The sequence below is a fragment of the Podarcis bocagei genome, assembly GCF_964188305.1.
Source record: "Podarcis bocagei genome assembly, chromosome: 9".
Lineage (NCBI taxonomy): Eukaryota > Metazoa > Chordata > Lepidosauria > Squamata > Lacertidae > Podarcis > Podarcis bocagei.
Genome location: NC_138134.1, coordinates 43,876,055 through 43,894,923, shown reverse-complemented (window position 1 = coordinate 43,894,923; position 18,869 = coordinate 43,876,055). Strand labels below are relative to the sequence as shown.

General features: G+C 44.9%; 1 protein-coding gene and 1 long non-coding RNA gene across 2 annotated transcripts in view; one reads left to right on the top strand and one right to left on the bottom strand.

The window, feature by feature from the left end:
- IL15 (interleukin 15) overlaps positions 1-18,869 on the top strand; it is an 88,755-nt gene that overhangs the window by 12,111 nt on the left and 57,775 nt on the right. The window lies entirely within an intron of this gene.
- LOC308594924 overlaps positions 3,321-18,869 on the bottom strand; it is a 54,335-nt gene continuing 38,786 nt past the window's right edge. The window contains exons 3-5 of the long non-coding RNA XR_014011673.1: positions 11,489-11,629; positions 9,962-10,079; positions 3,321-4,314 (exon numbers count right to left, since the gene is read on the bottom strand). This is a non-coding gene — a long non-coding RNA (uncharacterized lncRNA). The remainder of the gene's footprint in view (positions 4,315-9,961; positions 10,080-11,488; positions 11,630-18,869) is intronic.

Sequence of the window (18,869 nt, the reverse complement as noted above, 5' to 3'; positions counted from 1 at the left end):
TTAGGGGGCTTGCAGGTGTGGGGATACTAAACAGGTAACGTGAAGACATTCTTGTGCCCCCCCCCGGTGTGTACAGCAATGTGCAAATGTGACTTGAAACATAGCAGGGGGGGGGGGGACGGCCTTGCTGTGATTTAAGCCACTGATGTGAACATAGCCAAAGTAATGACTGATCAAACTGAGCAACATCAATTTCCCCACCGTGTCATTTTCTTCTTGGCTGGAAAATGTGTCTAAGGAAGATGTTCTAAAATATATCTGTTTATTTGTAGTTAGCTGAGGGCAGAGGGAAATGCCATTTACAATTTAGCTCGAGCTACGTTTCTATTTTAACTCCAGGGACTTAATCCTTGGTGGGGCTTGGCCCCAGCAGATGTTTTCAACGCCAGGGATTAACCCTGTGCCAAGCGCTATGGGCGCCTTGCGGTACTTGCTTGGCTTTGTCCCACACCTTCTAGTAGTCAGAGAGAAACGGGAGTTAGGAGGCTAGGAAAGGAGGACACACGGCCAGAAAACATCCAGAAGGTCCTTGCTTACAGGAGATATCTGAGACTGAAGTCTAAGCAGCCAATAATGAAATGAGCTCCCTCACCTGGAGAGACTAGCTGTAGGATAGAGAGAAATGCAGGGCACCCCGTGGCCTAATGTTAGGCCGCACCAGCTAACATTCAGGACTGAGGCACCTAGCGAGAGAAAGCGCCTGAGAGAAAGCACCAGTGTGGCATAATGGTTAGAAGCATCTGAGTAGGATGTGGGAGTTGTTGTTGTTTAGTCGTTTAGTCATGTCCGACTCTTCGTGACCCCATGGACCAGAGCATGCCAGGCACTCCTGTCTTCACTGCCTCCCGCAGCTTGGTCAGACTCATGTTTGTAGCTTCAAGAACACTGTCCAACCATCTCATCCTCTGTCGTCCCCTTCTCCTTGTGCTCTCAATCTTTCCCAACATCAGGGTCTTTTCCAAGGAGTCTTCTCTTCTCATGAGGTGGCCAAAATATTGGAGCCTCAGCTTCAGGATCTGTCCTTCCAGTCCTTCCAGGATCTGTCCAGCACTCAGGGCTGATTTCCTTAAGAATGGATAGGCTTGATCTTCTTGCAGTCCATGGGACTCTCAAGAGTCTCCTCCAGCACCGTAATTCAAAAGCATCAATTCTTCGGCGATCAGCCTTCTTGATGGTCCAGCTCTCACTTCCATACATCACTACTGGGAAAACCATGGCTTTAACTATACGGACCTTTGTTGGTAAGGTGATGTCTCTGCTTTTTAAGATGCTGTCTAGGTTTGCCATCGCCTTTCTCCCAAGGAGCAGGCGTCTTTTAATTTCGTGACTGCTGTCACCATCTGAAGGATGTGGGAGACCAGGATTCAAATCCCACCTCAGCCCTGAAGCACATTGGGTTACCTTAGGCCAGTTACTACTACCTCTCAGCCTAACCTTCCTCACATGGTCATTGTGGGGATTCAGTGAGGAGGAGCAGGAGGCACATGTAAGGTCCACAAATGACAACATTTTGGCGGTCCCAGGTCGCAAGGTGATTAGATTGGTCTCAACTAGCGCCAGGGCCTTTTCAGTACTGGCCCCGACTTGGTGGAACGCTCTGTCACAAGAGACTAGGGCCCTGCGGGACTTGACATCTTTCCGCAGGGCCTGCAAGACAGAGCTATTCCACCTGGCCTTTGGTTTGGACTCAGTCTGACCCTGGGTTCCTTTTGTAGGAAAGATGGGATATAAATTCAATAAATAATAAATAATAATAACAACAACATATGCTGCCTATAAAGTTGGCACCTTGGCCATTAAGAGTTACATGATATTTTGACTGTTGTAATGGGGTTCTTATTTCTGTTCCCCTTGCATTTTAAATGGTTGATACCCACCCTGGGAATATTCATGATGAAGGATGGGATATAAATCATACAATAAAGAATTAAGTGCTATGAGTCCAACTAAAATGTACCAGTTCAAAGTCTGCTGACATTTTCTCATTTCCCCTCATACAGTTCTGGAAAGGCCAGACATGATTAGAAAATGTTATAGTATGCAGAATACGTTATCTGTGTGGAAACACTTGTTCCGCCAAAAGCATGGAATAACCTGCTTTGCCCTAAAACCTTTCAAGGGGGAGAAAGAAAATGTATTTTCTAAGCAAATTCCCAACTGCAAAGATAGGAGCTGAGTATGTGTAATCTACCCGAACTATTGTGACTAGGCTGAATAGCAGCAGGAGATCTAGTTTTCCCTCCTGGTGTTTTCCTTGCCACAGTCTCTGCCATAATATTTACAGAATAAATCTGTGACTTGAAAACTTGTCACCCACAAGGTCCCCCCCACCTTTTCCTATTTATTTTTCTTAATCCAGAAGGATAATGTGAGCATAGGCCAGGAGGAAAAGACCCTGCAAACGGAATATTTTAGGGAAATAGCTACTGAGTAGACCAGGTTGGGTGCAATGCTGTTCATGAAAAGAAAAATAATCAATGCTGCCTGCCAAACAAATGGCAACTCATTCTGCCCTGAATAAACAGTGACCCGGATCCAGAAAACTGCACAACTAGTTTCATGAGACTGTGGTGGCTTTGGGCACTTCAAACCACACCTCACGCTGGGTGACAATGGACCACTCACTCATAGCCTAGCCAGCTGCAAAGGGCTGTTGTGGATCATATAACTGTAGAGTTGGAAGGGAGCATGAGAAACCTCTAGTCCAATCCTCTGCAAAGCAGGAATCGTTTTGCCCAGCATGGGGCTCAAACCCATGCCCTTGAGATTAAGAGACTCATGCTCTAACAACTATGTTATCCAGGTGTTCTGAGACAAGAGGAGGAACGATGTTTGCCACCCCGAGCTCCTTGGATTAAGGGTGGAATTAAAAAAGAAGCTACATTTAAAGAGCGGGGCAAAATACGCCATAAAAACAATGTACTGAGCATACATTGGCTGTTTCCTGCTTTCTTTGGAAGGAGATGCTTCACAAGACTGACAGCTCTCATTGTCAATAGGGGAAATGAGGCTCTGAAGCCTGACAAGTGTGAGGAAAGAAGACATGAAGGAAGTGGAACTGATTGGAAACTGGTCTCCCTCTGCCCTCTGAGATTCTGAATCTACATTGCTTTATGGGAAGGAATGCAAAGGGCAGGATTGTGTCCACTTTAGCAAAGCAATTATTTGCCAAACGTCTCCCTGCCATGCAGCTGTTTAAGGCTCTGGAGGCTCCTCAGACATGGCTTGGCAACCTAGTTCCTGAAAATACAGCATGCTGAATTGCAGAGCTCAGAATAATCACCTTATGTGTATGATAAACGAGGAAAGAGGCCAGAGAATATGGTAATTGCAAGGCAATAGGCACTGTATATTTGATACAAGAGAACTTCAATAGCTCAACTTTTTTTTAATTTTAGTGTAACAGAGAATCTTTGCTTCTCTCAACAATTTCTTCCCTCTCATTGACAGTTGATTTACCAACTTTCTTGGCCTTTCCCACATCTGTTAAATCAAAGATGAGCGACCTTACAGAAGCACCAATGAATTTTTACATGTATTTTTTTTTGTTACAGAGAGTGCTAGTATATTCAACAGGGTTCTTATATCAGCCACTTTTTACCGATAATTGATGTATTGTGTGGGACGCATTTATGCAGGGGAGATGGCAGTTAGCTGCTCTCACTTTGCATAAAAAAAGATGTCGCCATATTTTAGAGGAGGCTGGCAATGAAGACAAGCAACAAATTTGCTCGCCAATTGAAGAGGCTGAAAATATCAGCAGCTGTGCTGGTTATATGTGTCCTTATGAACCCAACACTGGTAGAGCCTCCTGGAAAGTGAGCCAGGACTTCATTTTCATAGGAAGTCTAGGATTAAGGAATGAATAATGTAACATCCTCCTGCATTACTACCCAAGGTTAGCTGGCAAGATCAATCTTCATGGCCAAACCATACCACAATCATTTTTTTCCTGCCTTAAGTAGCCAATTACAATTCATGACCACAATCTGAAGACTGGTGAAATTAAGTCCCCTGAAATCAAGGGCCTTAAAAGGTGCCTACCTTTGCTTTGGAACCTAGCCCCAGTCTTTTCCAAATGCTGATTAAGTGGCTTGGGAATAATGCTTGATCTCTAGAGCGACCGTTGGGCGTCTGGGTGGGGTTCAAGTGAGGGAGAAGGGCAGGAGGCCACATACAAGTCTAGTGTCCTTGTTCCCACTGGCTATACTTCCATTCTTCATGTGTTCAAGAAGGCTCAGCTGAATGAGGTCATGCCTGGAATTTTCTGAACATCTTGATGTCAGACTCATCCATATATTTTTCACAGTTCCACTGAAATAAGAATGATCTCATATTATATATACGTGCGTGCGCTATTATATGTACAATATTATTCATATATCGTATGCATGTATGCTCAGTTTCCAAAAGCAACCAGCAAATAAACAGATACATACAACACGGCATATAACTCTGTACAACTATTTATGTATTAATATATTTATAAAACTATGTGGCAGAAATATAGTACCGCACAAGGTTTGACTCTTTTATATGTATAATTTATGTTGCTCTGGTTTGGGTTTTTTTGCATATCATTTTGCATCTAATTAGTGCCCAGTTTGTTTCCAAGCCTAATTTAAAGTGCTGGTTGTTACCTCCACATCCCTTAGTACTTGGGACTAGAATATTAAGTGTCTGCCTGTCTTCATATGATTTACAGGAGGGCTTCTTCTATATCGCACCAATGCTTGAAGTGTTGTTGGCCACACCATACATTTAAAACACATTAAAAACACCTGACACCCCACCGCCCCCAAATACAATCGTACCTCAGAAGTTGAACAGAATCCGTTCCGGAAGTCTGTTTGACTTCTGAAATGTTCAACTTCCAAAGCGCAGCTTCTGATTGGCTTCAGGAAGCTGCTGCAGCCAATCGGAAGCTGCGGAAGCCCCGTCGGACATTTGGCTTCCAAATGAACATTCGAAAACCAGAAGACTCACTTCTGGTTTTCAATCGTTTGGGAGCCAGAACGTTTGACTCCCAAGGCGTTCAGGAGCCGAGGTACGACTGTACAGTACTGGGAACTGCAGTTTACCCCTCAATAGAGCTACAGTTCACAGCACCGTTAACAAACTATTATTCTTATGATTCTTTGGGAAAAACCATGTACTTTAAATGTGTGGGTTGAGTGTGACTAGGCCAAGCCTTCTGGGTTGCAGCATTCACACTGTGGATGGAACTACTTTCCCCAAGGGAGGCTCCTCTGAGCCCTTGCTTATTCATCTTTTGCTGGCTAGTGAAGATATTCCTCCCTGCAGGTCACAGTGAACTGTATTGTTTTTCTGTTGATGCTTGTTCTTTTTGCTGATATAGTTAATGTTTTCTTTGCTGCTCAATCTTGTATATATGTGTATGTGTGCTATTTCCTTTGACTGGATTTTTGTTCGTTTGTCGTGCACCACTTAGGAGGTATTTATTTTACTTATTTAACAAGATTTATGGACCACTTAATCAAATTACATAAATCAAGTAAGCAGCTTACATAAAATAGTATAAATAGTCATAAGAAACCAAAAGGCTTTAAAAAATCCCAAAATACACATAATAAAATTACATGTCTGGGTAGGCTTGCCAAAACAAAAGCATTTTAGTAGATGCTGAAAACAGTAAAATGAAGCCTCCCTTCATGGATCACTGCCTTGCCATGGCGAAGGGGCTTGAATAACTCAGAGAAGCTATGAGCTATGCTGTGCAGGGCCACCCAAGATGGACAGGTCATAGTGGAGAGTTTTGACCAAACGTGATCCACCTGGAGCAGGAACCAGCAAGCCACTCCAGTATACCTGCCAAGAAAACTTGATGGACAAAGACAACAGGCATATAAAAGTTATGACGCTGGAAGATGAGCCCCTCAGGTCGGAAGGCATCCAACATGCTACTGAGGAAGAGCGGAGGACAAGTACAAGTAGATTCAGAGCTGATGAAGCGGCTGGGCTAAAGCCGAAAGGACGCTCAGTTGCGGATATGCCTGGAAGCGAAAGGAAAGTCCAATGCTGTAAAGAAAAATATTGCATAGGAACCTGGAATGTAAGAGCCATGAACCTGGGTAAGTTGGATGTGGTCAAAAATCAGATGGCAAGAATAAATATTGACATCCTGGGCATCAGTGAACTAAAATGGACGGGAATGGGCGAATTCAGTTCGGATGACCATCACATCTACTACTGTGGGCAAGAATCCCGTAAAAGAAATGGAGTGGCCCTCACAGTCAACAAAAGAGTGGCAAAAGCTGTACTGGGATGCAATCTCAAAAATGATAGAATGATCTCGATACGAATCCAAGGCAGACCTTTTAACATCACAGTAATCCAAGTTTATGCACCAACCACTGGTGCTGAAGAAACTGAAATTGACCAGTTCTATGAAGACTTACAACACCTTATAGAAACGACACCAAAGAAGGATGTTCTTCTCATTATAGGGGATGGGAATGCTAAAGTAGGGAGTCAAGAGATAAAAGGAACAACTGGCAAGTTTGGCCTTGGAGTTCAAAACGAAGCAGGGCAAAGGCTAATAGAGTTCTGCCAAGAGAACAAGCTGGTCATCACAAACACTCTTTTCCAACAACACAAGAGACGACTCTACACATGGACATCACCATATGGGCAGCATCGAAATCAAATTGATTATATTCTCTGCAGCCAAAGATGGAGAAGCTCTATACAGTCAGCAAAAACAAGACCTCGAGCTGACTGTGGCTCAGATCATCAGCTTCTTATAGCAAAATTCAAGCTTAAACTGAAGAAAGTAGGAAAAACCACTGGGCCGGTAAGATACAATCTAAGTCAAATCCCTTATGAATACACAGTGGAAGTGAGGAACAGCTTTAAGGATTTAGATTTGGTGGACAGAGTGCCTGAAGAAGTATGGATGGAGGCTCGTAACATTATACAAGAGGCAGCAACTAAAACCATCCCAATGAAAAGGAAATGCAAGAAAGCAAAGTGGCTGTCCAACGAGGCCTTACAAATAGCGGGGGAGAGAAGGCAAGCAAAATGCGAGGGAGATAGTGAAAGATACAGGAAATTGAATGCAGATTTCCAAAAAATAGCAAGGAGAGACAAGAAGGTCTTCTTAAATGAGCAATGCAAAGAAATAGAGGAAAACAATAGAATGGGAAAAACCAGAGATCTGTTCAAGAAAATTGGAGATATGAAGGGAACATTTCATACAAAGATTTCCATAATAAAAGACAAAAGTGGAAAGGACCTAACAGAAGCAGAAGACATCAAGAAGAGGTGGCAAGAATACACAGAGGAACTATACCAGAAAGATATGGATGTCTCGTATACCCCAGGTAGTGTGGTTGCTGACCTTGAGCCAGACATCCTGGAGAGTGAAGTCAAATGGGCCTTAGAAAGCATTGCTAATAACAAGGCCAGTGGAAGTGATGATATTCCAGCTGAACAATTTAAAATTTTAAACGATGATGCTGTCAAGGTGCTACACTCAATATGCCAGCAAATTTGGAAAACTCAGCAGTGCCCAGAGGATTGGAGATCAGTCTACATCCCAATCCCAAAGAAAGGCAGTGCCAAAGAATGCTCCAACTACCGCACAATTGCACTCATTTCACACGCTAGCAAGGTTATGCTTAAAATTCTACAAGGCAGGCTTAAGCAGTATGTGGACCGAGAACTCCCAGAAGTGCAAGCTGGATTTAGAAGAGGCAGAGGAACCAGAGACCAAATTGCAAACATGTGCTGGATTATGGAGAAAGCTAGAGAGTTCCAGAAAGACATCTACTTCTGCTTCATTGACTATGCAAAAGCCTTTGACTGTGTCGACCACAGCAAACTATGGCAAGTTCTTAAAGAAATGGGAGTGCCTGATCACCTCATCTGTCTCCTGAGAAATCTCTATGTGGGACAAGAAGCTACAGTTAGAACTGGATATGGAACAACTGATTGGTTCAAAATTGGAAAAGGAGTACGGCAAAGCTGTATATTGTCTCCCTGCTTATTTAACTCATATGCAGAATTCATCATGCGAAAGGCTGGGCTGGATGATTCCCAAGCCGGAATTAAGATCACTGGAAGAAACATCAACAACCTCAGATATGCAGATGACACAACCTTGATGGCAGAAAGGGAGGAGGAATTAAATAACCTTTTAATGAGGGTGAAAGAGGAGAGCGCAAAATATGGTCTGAAGCTCAACATCCAAAAAACGAAGATCATGGCCACTGGTCCCATCACCTCCTGGCAAATAGAAGGGGGAGAAATTGAGGCAGTGAGAGATTTTACTTTCTTGGGCTCCATGATCACTGCAGATGGTGACAGCAGTCACGAAATTAAAAGACGCCTGCTCCTTGGGAGAAAGGCGATGGCAAACCTAGACAGCATCTTAAAAAGCAGAGACATCACCTTACCAACAAAGGTCCGTATAGTTAAAGCCATGGTTTTCCCAGTAGTGATGTATGGAAGTGAGAGCTGGACCATCAAGAAGGCTGATCGCCGAAGAATTGATGCTTTTGAATTATGGTGCTGGAGGAGACTCTTGAGAGTCCCATGGACTGCAAGAAGATCAAACCTATCCATTCTTAAGGAAATCAGCCCTGAGTGCTCACTGGAAGGACAGATCGTGAAGCTGAGGCTCCAATACTTTGGCCACCTCATGAGAAGAGAAGACTCCCTGGAAAAGACCCTGATGTTGGGAAAGATGGAGGGCACAAGGAGAAGGGGACGACAGAGGACGAGACGGTTGGACAGTGTTCTTGAAGCTACAAACATGAGTCTGACCAAACTGCGGGAGGCAGTGGAAGACAGGAGTGCCTGGCGTGCTCTGGTCCATGGGTCACGAAGAGTCGGACACGACTAAACGACTAAACAACAGCCACCTTTGCAATGTTAATAGGATAATGAAGCAGCTTATAAATATAATACTGGATGACTCATACCTGACATTGCTCAGGTAGGCTAAGAAACAATCAGTGCAGTTTAGAAAGGCTCAGTCTGCTTGCCATCTTAGTCCAAAATGGCTTCCAATTGTATCCCAATATAGATGAAAACCTGCCCCTTGCTCTGACAAACCACCATGCAAAGTTGGTTATGATATTTTAAGAGGTGTCCAGATACACGGTGAACAACTTTCCAAAATGAAATATACTCGGAGTCGAGAGTGGATTTCATGCTCCTTGTTCAGCTCATAGTGGTGAGGAGGAATGGAAGTTCCCCCAGGATATCTGCTTTATATACATTATTTACACAAATGGGCCCCATGTGATTGGCTAATTCCAGGATTTTCCTGTAGGCCAATCAGGTTGTGGATTCACTTCCACCTGGAGCTGGATTGGGTGGCTCCTGCGGACCAATCAGACTGCTGCATTCTGAATCCTATTGTTCTAGGACCAATCAGACTGCTGCATTTTGGATCCTATTCAACTCAGTACATAAGACAAAATATATAGAATTTGAAATGTAGCCCACTGACATGAAAGAAAAGGCATTTGTAAGTATCACCATTTCCAAGAAAGCCTCAGTAATTTGAGCTGAACAGGAGGTTTGTTACAGTTTTGTCTCAGTAATTCGGAGATGTGTAAACTGTACTTCACCCATGTGGATACAACTTATGTTCTTTGCTTTGTTGTACTCGTTGCTTCCAAAGGAAGCCATTTATTATTATTTTTAAAATGATGCTTTGTACTATATTTGACAAGTGTGAAATATTCATAAAATGTAGCCCAAAAGCTTGAAACCTTGTGTATTGTTCATCATTGTCCACTTTTTTTTTGTTTGAAAACCACCAGGGCGCAATTGACTGCTGCTATAAGAAAATAATTCCTCAGTTTGTGTTGTTATCTGACCTATTCTTGTGTTTGTAGACCTCAGCAGCACACATTCATCTTTCTTTTTTGCAGACTCATTTAGCTTTCTTTTATCGTGTCGCAGCAATTCTCATTCTTCTGGCTCTGACCTTTCAAACTCTCTTGATACCTCTTGAATCCAGAGTCTGCCATTCTTATTTTTACTTTCTAGGTTCACATCTGGTACTAATGAGCCTCCTCTTACCAAGAAACTAGGCTGCTGATTTCCTAAAGAGATAAAAGACATCCATTTTCCAGCCAATAATATCTGCTTGTGGAAACGGTTGGCTCAATGTTAGCACAGTGAGGGGAAAAAGAGGCCAAGACATTTAGTGATGTACAGGTGTTGACTGATGTACAGGTAAATCTAGGACTGCTTTTAACAGCTCGGGGGAGGGGGAATGTTTTCCTCTGAATGGGTATTTTCTACCCTAAATTTATATTTCAGCAAGCTTCTTGAGCTGTAGCTCCCAGGTATAGTATATTGTTCTAGGCTTGGGAGGTCAGCCTAGATCAGGGGTCAGCAAACTTTTTCTGTAGGGGGGGCTGTCCCTCAAACCTTGTGGGGGGCTGGACTATATTTTGAAGAAAAAATCCCCCCATTACTCTCCCTTCCCTTTTCCACAGCACTGGATGAGCCCCGGTGGCTGCTTACTGTTGGTTTGCAAGCCCCCTCCATAGAGGCTGGCCCCTCTCACTGTCCTCGGAGCTTGCTTACCGGTAACCTCCTCTGGCTGACATCCAGACAGACCAGGGAGATTTTGATAGGCGACATTTTCCCAAGAGTGGGTAAAATGCACAACCCCTCTCTCCTGCTTCCGCAGGGGAAAGAAAATAAGTCAGAAATCTATTTACATGATGTTTATTTCTGACATTACAGCACTAGAGAAACACGTCCTTTCAGTTCAGTTCTTCTAGCAAGTCTGACAAACTTCCTGAACATGCGCAAATGGAAGGTTTCAGATTACACTCTTCACAGAGACTTATCCAGCCTGTGAATGTCCTGGGAAATTCTTCTTTCCCACAGATAGGCGCATCATGTGATGTCAACAAACTGGCTTTCTGCAGCGGTGATGTTTCCATATACTGACACTTACCTGTGCCTTGCAAGCGGCAGGGGCTGGCGGCAGCGGCAGAGGGATGATGAGCAGCGCAAAAGGGCTGGCTCTGGGGAGGGGCTGCTTAAAATGGCGCTCAACCAACTGCGGCTCAACAAAGCCCAGCCCCCTTCCTCCTATAGGCAGGGCGGGGAGAAGCCATGAGGAGGGAGGGAGAAGGTGCTGCTGCGGTGTTTGAGGGAGGGGAGGGGAAATGGCGCAGCCTGAACGATCAGAATCAGATCCACGGCAATCCATGCGGTGATTCCCAGACCGTCTGCGGGCCGGATCCAGGAGGCAATTGGGCTGGATCCAGCCCCTGGGCCTTAGTTTGCCAACCCATGCCACCCCTTGATATCCATGGGTCTCTTTTAGGCCTGTGATCCTGTATCTGCGAGGTTAAAACCTGCTGAACCAGTCAAGCCTGTTCCTTTGTTAAGGTAATGGCCTTAACCACTCAGCTAAGTATCTATCATCAGCATCTTAAGAAGTGTGTTCTGTTGCCATAGAGATAGATGGGTGGACCCTTCCCCTTCTTACCTGGCTGGTCCTAGGATGGAAGAGCAATAAGTCAAGGCAGGTGGTGTATGAGTTTGGGCTGGTGCTGGAAGCTGGAGAGAGAGAGGCTTGTCTTGCTTTGTACTGGACTCAAAGCTATGGCTTGAAGATCTGCCTGGGAACCTAGTGGGGAAACAAGGTTTGTTGGACTGTTATTACCATCATATTAGTAACTAGCAGGTCAGGTGTGTGTCTTTGTATAAGTGTGCATAACTGAACTGTTGCTATAGCAAGGTCAAACTTTGAGTGTTTATCTGTACATAAGCTAGGTACTGCACGAATCTGTTCACCTGTGTCCTCATAACTATGTATACGGAGAAGAAATCTGATTCCTTTTTGAGCAAGTTGTGAATTGCTTTATAATATGTTTAGGGCAGCGTGCATAGAAATATCTGATAGATAGATAGATAGATAGATAGATAGATAGATAGATAGATAGATAGATAGATAGATGATAGATGATAGATGATAGATAGATAGATAGATAGATAGATAGATAGATAGATAGATATTTCCTAAATAAATCTAGCATACAATCATACCTTGGAAGTCGAACAGAATGCATTTCAGAAGTCCATTTGACTTCCAAAATGTTCAGAAACCAAGGCACAGCTTCCGATTGGCTGCAGGAAGCTTCCGTGGAACCCACAGAACCTACGTCGGACATTTGGGTTCCAAAGAATGTGCGCAAACCGGAACACTCACTTTTGGGTTTGCAGTGTTCAGGAGCCAAAACATTTGACTTGCCAGGCGTTCAACTTCCGAGGTGTGACTGTATTTCCTTAAAAAACCAGTCTGTTAGTCTAGCTCCACTCTGCACCCAGGTCATGTGCTATTCATTTCCTTTCTGAACCCTCCAGTGTATTTCTATATCTTTGCTAATATTTTTTTTTTGGGGGGGTGGCATTGATTGTGCATTTGAGTGCTCTGCCATGGGTACATGGATTGTCTGTGGAACTAGACTCACTCTCAGACTTAGTGTTCCCCATCTATAAAAAGGAAAAAATATTTTTTTATATAATGTCTTTTAATGCCTAATTCCTTAATAATAAAAAATTCCTGGTGACTGGGAGTGGCCGCCGGGACCATAGAGCACCAGCCCTAAAGGATCTTCACTGGCTCCCAGTACATTTCCGAGCACAATTCAAAGTGTTGGCACTGACCTTTAAAGTAAGGGTACCAGACGTCCCCATTTCCCGGGGACAGCCCCCAGATTTACAAACCAGTCCCCATACAAAATCCATTGAAGTTGAAAAGTGTCCCCGGATTTAATGAAAAAAATCTGGTAACCTTGACCCTAAACAGCCTCGGCAGGTATACCTGAAGGAGCGTCTTCACCCCCATCGCTCAGCCCAGACTCTGAAGTCTTCCTCAGAGGGTCTTCTGCTAGCTCCCTCACTGTGAGAAGCAAAGTTACAGGGAACCAGGCAGAGGGCCTTCTCGGTAGTGGTGCAGAACACCCTTCCCAGTAGTGGAGGAAGGGAGCGGGGGGGGGGGGGCGGTCCGCCCTGGGTGCCAGCTGGGGGGTGACATCGCAGCAGATGAGCACCTCCCCCTTGGGACGCTCGCATGTGTGACGTGCCATGCCGCCCCGGGTACCGAAGCCCCTTCCTCCACGACTGGCCCTTCCTTCAGATGTCAAGGATATAAACAACTATCTGACTTTTAGAAGACATCTTAGGGAAGCTTTTAAGTATTGATGTTTTTATTATGTTTTTAAATGTGTGGGGTAATAATAATAATAATAATAATAATAATAATAATAATAATAATAATAAATGCAGTGTGTGTATGACTTGCACATGAAGTCTGCTGTTGGGCTCACTTGCTTGAGTTATCCGCACTGCATGCACTTTTAGTTCTGACTTTGTGTCTGGGATGTGGAGGTAGGGTGTGTACACTCAGCAGCTTATTGTGCACTCGGATGCTTGGAAATTCCTTGCTTGTGACATCACCATCCCAATGCCTGTTTTTTCTTTGTTTTTATGGATTTCCCCTAACTGCGGAAAATCCAGTACATAAAAATAGCCAATGCATTTGCAGTCATTGCTGGCGTGGAAACTTCTGAGTGCATTTTCTTTCAGGGCGCTGTGGTGCCACATGTGTGCTGACCTTGCAACGAGTGGCCTCTGTTGCCTCAGCGCTACCTCCGTTTGTTACTCACATTAGCAGATTTGTGCAAGACCTGCAATAATAACTATAATAAAAATGTTTGGGGTTGTCTAGTCCTCTGAGGTTAGGGTATTTTTTGTAAATTGAGATCATTCCTCTCCCTCAACCTTCCCCAGCTTGATGTTAAGTTTTAGCTTAAAGAAGTGCATTTTTTAAAAGGGAAAAGGGTGTCAGTACTCACCATGAAGTTGTTATAGTAAGTGCCACACTTTTAACATTTGGAAAAAAATATATATGCCAGTACTGCGTACTCTTGAGTACCCAGAGGAAAAAAACCCATTGGCTTAAGGCATTTAGGGATCTGATGATAAAGGGAAATCTACCAAGTCTTCCTAAGCCTCTTCTAGCTCAATAAACTCCTGCAGAGGTTTTTGAAATAAACAGCAAGAGGAAGCAAAGGGTGTTTCCTGCTGCATGATGAGATACTTGGAGAGCTTTGGGGAAAAAACAGCAGGAAGAAGCGCAGGACAGATTTGATTCCCCTCCCTGTTCTCAGCAACATGATCAGATCCTTGGGTGCTTTAAGGCTTCAGGGTTTTATGTGTGGTTGACCATCAGTTGGAGAAGCCTGGTAGAGAGGAATTATCTTCATTTACAGAAAGCTCAGCACATGCACACGTCCCAGTCAGAGGTTTAAGCAGTCTCACATTTGTTTTCGTTATAACAGATCTTGCACAATTCTCTTAAAACAGGAATGTACAATTGTCAGGGCTGCCTCAGGTCTCAGCTCACAAAAGACCAACGCCAGGTTCTTCTTATATACAAGGATGTTTATTGCAGTTCATTATTGCTTCCACAACCGAGGCGCGCAGCCCCGCGTCACTTAGCCTAGACGTTTTAAGTCCCCTCTGAATCGGTCCCGCCCCTACACCAGCTTAAGAGGCTTGTGCTAGTCCACCTCTTCCTGTCTTTCCTTTTCCGCAGGGTCTTTCTGCCCCCCTGGGTTCCTTCCCTCCTGCTCTCTCCCGAAGCGGATTCCTCAGATGCCTGTTCCCCCCTCCTTCGTGCTTTGGGGCCAGGCTCCTCCTCCGGGCTCTCTCCATTTCCGCGCGCCTCCACATTTGAACTTGGCGCGCGTTCGCTACCCCTGACTTTCCTCTTGACACTTACACTACTCCCTGTACTACTCTCCGCCTCTTCCGGCAGGACGTCCTGCCCCGATCTCCTTCCCCTGTCTCCTTCCTGCTCCGCTCCGTGTGTCACACTGGGAACTCCACTCTCTTCACTTTGTTCCTGCTGGGAAGCCGGCCCCGATCTCCCACTCCCACTCGGGGTTTCCCTGCTGCTTCCCTGCTCCTGGCAGGTCCCCCCTGTGACCCCCCTTGGCCTGACTAGGGGCGCCCCCTTCTGGGAATCCTCCGATTCACTTGAGAGACTCATGGAAGACCTCAAGTCATTGTCATCCTCTTCCTCACAGTCCTGGGATTCTTCCCCATCGCTCTCCGTCTCCCCCCTCACCTGTGCCTCTGTCCCTGAACCCCTGACAACAATGATAATTTTTAAAAGAGGCAGCAGCATGGTGCAGTTTAATATTGTAAGCCAGGAGCAGGGAACCTTTCCTGGTTGCAGGGCCAGAGTTTATCTATTTATTTGAACCATTCATATACTGCTGAACTATAACAGAATAACAGAATTGCAGAGCTGGGAGGGAACCTGAGGGTCATCTACATGGTCCCCCATCCCAAGTGAAACCATACCAGACCCTGCTTAGCTTTCTAAATGTGCTAGCCGTTTTATTGGTGCTTACGACAAGTTTCATAAGTGATCCTTAGCACACGCTAAGGCAGGGGTTGGCAAGGTTTACCTCGCCTGGGCCGGTTCGCTCCAGTGGAGATCCCTCTGTGGGCCAGATCACGTGCATGTGTGAGCGCGCCAGCCCGAGATTTCCAGAGTCTGCGTCTGCGCAGACTCAATTTCCGGCACCACGGAAGTGAGTCCCTGCACCGCGTGCAGGGACTCGCCAAGTGGGCGGCTCAGTTTGGGGGTGGCTCGGGGGCTGGTTAAATGACTCCCGTGACCCATGGACCTTAGGTTGCCGACCCCTGCGCTAAGGAGTAAAGCAAAAAGCAGCTTTCTGAGTAAGACTAGGAGAGGAAGAGTGTTAAAATGGTGGCTCAAGATACCTGTGCTGCCCTGAGGAGCTAATTTCATGCAGTTGGACTGAGCTCAGAGGGAAAGAAGGTGAATAAGACAGGACAGAAAAGAGCTGGGGTGCTGGAAGTAGACATAATCCCACTGTAAACAAACAGTTCAGATCTCTGGCAAGGAGGAGGGAAGCTGAAATGGATCGAAAGAAAGATGTAGGAGGGTAAATAATTGGCTGGATAAGTTGGAGAGGAAAGGAGAGAAAAAATAGAGTGTGAGGGAGAAAGAAGGGAGAAAAGGGGTGGAGCTACTCACTCACTTTTGGCCCTGGTCCCACCCACTGCCGATATCTTCCCCTCACAAGAGATTATCCCTGAGATAATGAGCCCTCCTAGATAAATGATTCCCATGCCTGCTGTGGAAGCAATGGACTTTGGCTGTTTGTTGGAGTGCTTAAACTGGGCCTCCAGCTAAGCTTAACCTGTCTATCTGTGTAGCGTAATACAAAATGACAATAAGCCTCCAATAACCTCTTTCCAAACCTGGGTATGTGCTGGAAGTTCTTGCTGCTCAGAGAGGAGAGGTGAGTGTAAACCAATTGATTTTTATTATTATTTTTATTATTTTGCTGCCTAGAAATCAATAGAACTTTAGTTACATGTAGAACTACATAGATAACAGATTTCGAAGCAAATGGGCAGAGTACAGCGTGTTCTGCTGACTCACAAGAAGGCATTGGGAGGTGGGGACCCATCAGATACGTAAAGATTTTTGTGAAGGAAGCGGCTCTGTCTCCATAATGTGAGCCAGAGGAAAGATGAGATGAAGTGAAGAAAAGCAACACTTGTTGGGGTACATGCACTAGTTTATAGATTTTTAAAAACAGAAAAGGTAGATAAATTGAAGAATTTATTTGTCACCTGAAGGAATTATGAGAATCTAACACTATCATTTCTATTCAGGTTGCATGTGGTCATGTTCTCTTCAGCACTGATGTTATAAATTCAGAGTTCTATATTCTTCAGGATATCTTTACATCAAAGTATAAAGTGCACAGCAGTCATCAAAGGATATATCCTTGAAATAATTGTACTGGAGTCTTTTGAGATATTCTGAACAACATAGCATAAAAAGGTAACCTTCTTCTCTTGACTTCGCCAGCTAGGGCCAGGGAAACTTTTCTGACTTGCTATAAATGAAGTATCATGTTAATAGTGCAATACCATGCATGTCTATAAAAGGGACACGGGTGGCGCTGTGGTCTAAACCACAGAGTACATTAGTTAAAAGAACAAACAAACCATGTTATAAATGCGTTGTAACACTGTGACACCAGATAGAGCTTTAGAGCTGAAATCAGAACTGAATACCGTATATAATAGAGTATAAGCCGACCTGAATATAAGCCGAGGCACCCAATTTTAGGACAAAAAACTGGGGAAACTTATTGACTTGAGTATAAGCTGGTTCACCACACCACAAACCTGGTGGTGGCGGCAGCGGAGGAGGAAGAACAAGCAACTCGTTCCTCCTCTGCCGCTGCCGACAGATAGAACTGCCAGATAGAACTTATCCTGTGCTTAGGTGTCAGGGAGAGGGAGGGCTCCAGAGGGGTTCCGGAGAGCGTCCTGGGAGGGAGAGAAGCAGCACATCTTCTGGGGAAGGAAATCAGCGTAACACCAGTGGAGAAGGGGGGCAGATGGGGGAATCGGCGAGGAGGCTCCATGACTCCTCGCCGGGGACCAGCGGGGAGAGCACGGGTCCTCCGCTGCCCACACCCTCCCTGCGCAGAAGGCTTCCGCGCAGGGAGACTAGATGGAGACTAGGCGTCAAAGAGCTTCTTTGCTGGAAGAAGTTCAAGAAACACCCACTGACGGATTCTGCCAGCAATTGAGACAGCCACGGACGAGTGGGTGTCCAGACAGAAAGGGTTCACCCAGGCAACCCAGCCAGGTGTGGCGACGATTTACGCATGAGCAACCCCTAGAACCATTACATTAGGTATTGGGGAACTTAAGGAAGGATGTGCCTGACTTGTGCCTGACTTGTTCAGGTGAAGTGCCAGGCAAGAGATCAGGGCTTTTCTTTTTGAAAAACATTTATACAGATTTGTTACAGAAAAGAAAAGTGCAAACATAAAAGAAAGAAAGAAAGAAAGAAAGAAAGAAAGAAAGAAAGAAAGAAAGAAAGTCCAAACTCTGCACATGTTCCATTGTGCTCTGGTGTGCCTTGGCTCAACTGAAATAGTTGTTCTTTATTGTCTATTGTTTGGAATATTAATTTAATTAATGAAATGTTAATTGGCGGGGTGAGTGTAGGGAGGGAGGAAAACTGAATGCAAATGGAAGCAAGTGTTCTTCACGTTTTAAAAGTTTCATAGAATCATAGAATCATAGAATCATAGAATCATAGAGTTGGAAGAGACCACAAGGGCCATCGAGTCCAACCCCCTGCCAAGCAGGAAACACCATCAGAGCACTCCTGACATATGGTTGTCAAGCCTCTGCTTAAAGACCTCCAAAGAAGGAGACTCCACCACACTCCTTGGCAGCAAATTCCACTGTCGAACAGCTCTTACTGTCAGGAAGTTCTTCCTAATGTTTAGGTGGAATCTTCTTTCTTGTAGTTTGGATCCATTGCTCCGTGTCCGCTTCTCTGGAGCAGCAGAAAACAACCTTTCTCCCTCCTCTATGTGACATCCTTTTATATATTTGAACATGGCTATCATATCACCCCTTAACCTCCTCTTCTCCAGGCTAAACATGCCCAGCTCCCTTAGCCGTTCCTCATAAGGCATCGTTTCCAGGCCTTTGACCATTTTGGTTGCCCTCCTCTGGACACGTTCCAGTTTGTCAGTGTCCTTCTTGAATTGTGGTGCCCAGAACTGGACACAGTACTCCAGGTGTGGTCTGACCAGAGCAGAATACAGTGGCACTATTACTTCCCTTGATCTAGATGCTATACTCCTATTGATGCAGCCCAGAATTGCATTGGCTTTTTTAGCTGCCGCGTCACACTGTTGGCTCATGTCAAGTTTGTGGTCAACCAAGACTCCTAGATCCTTTTCACATGTACTGTTCTCAAGCCAGGTGTCACCCATCTTGTA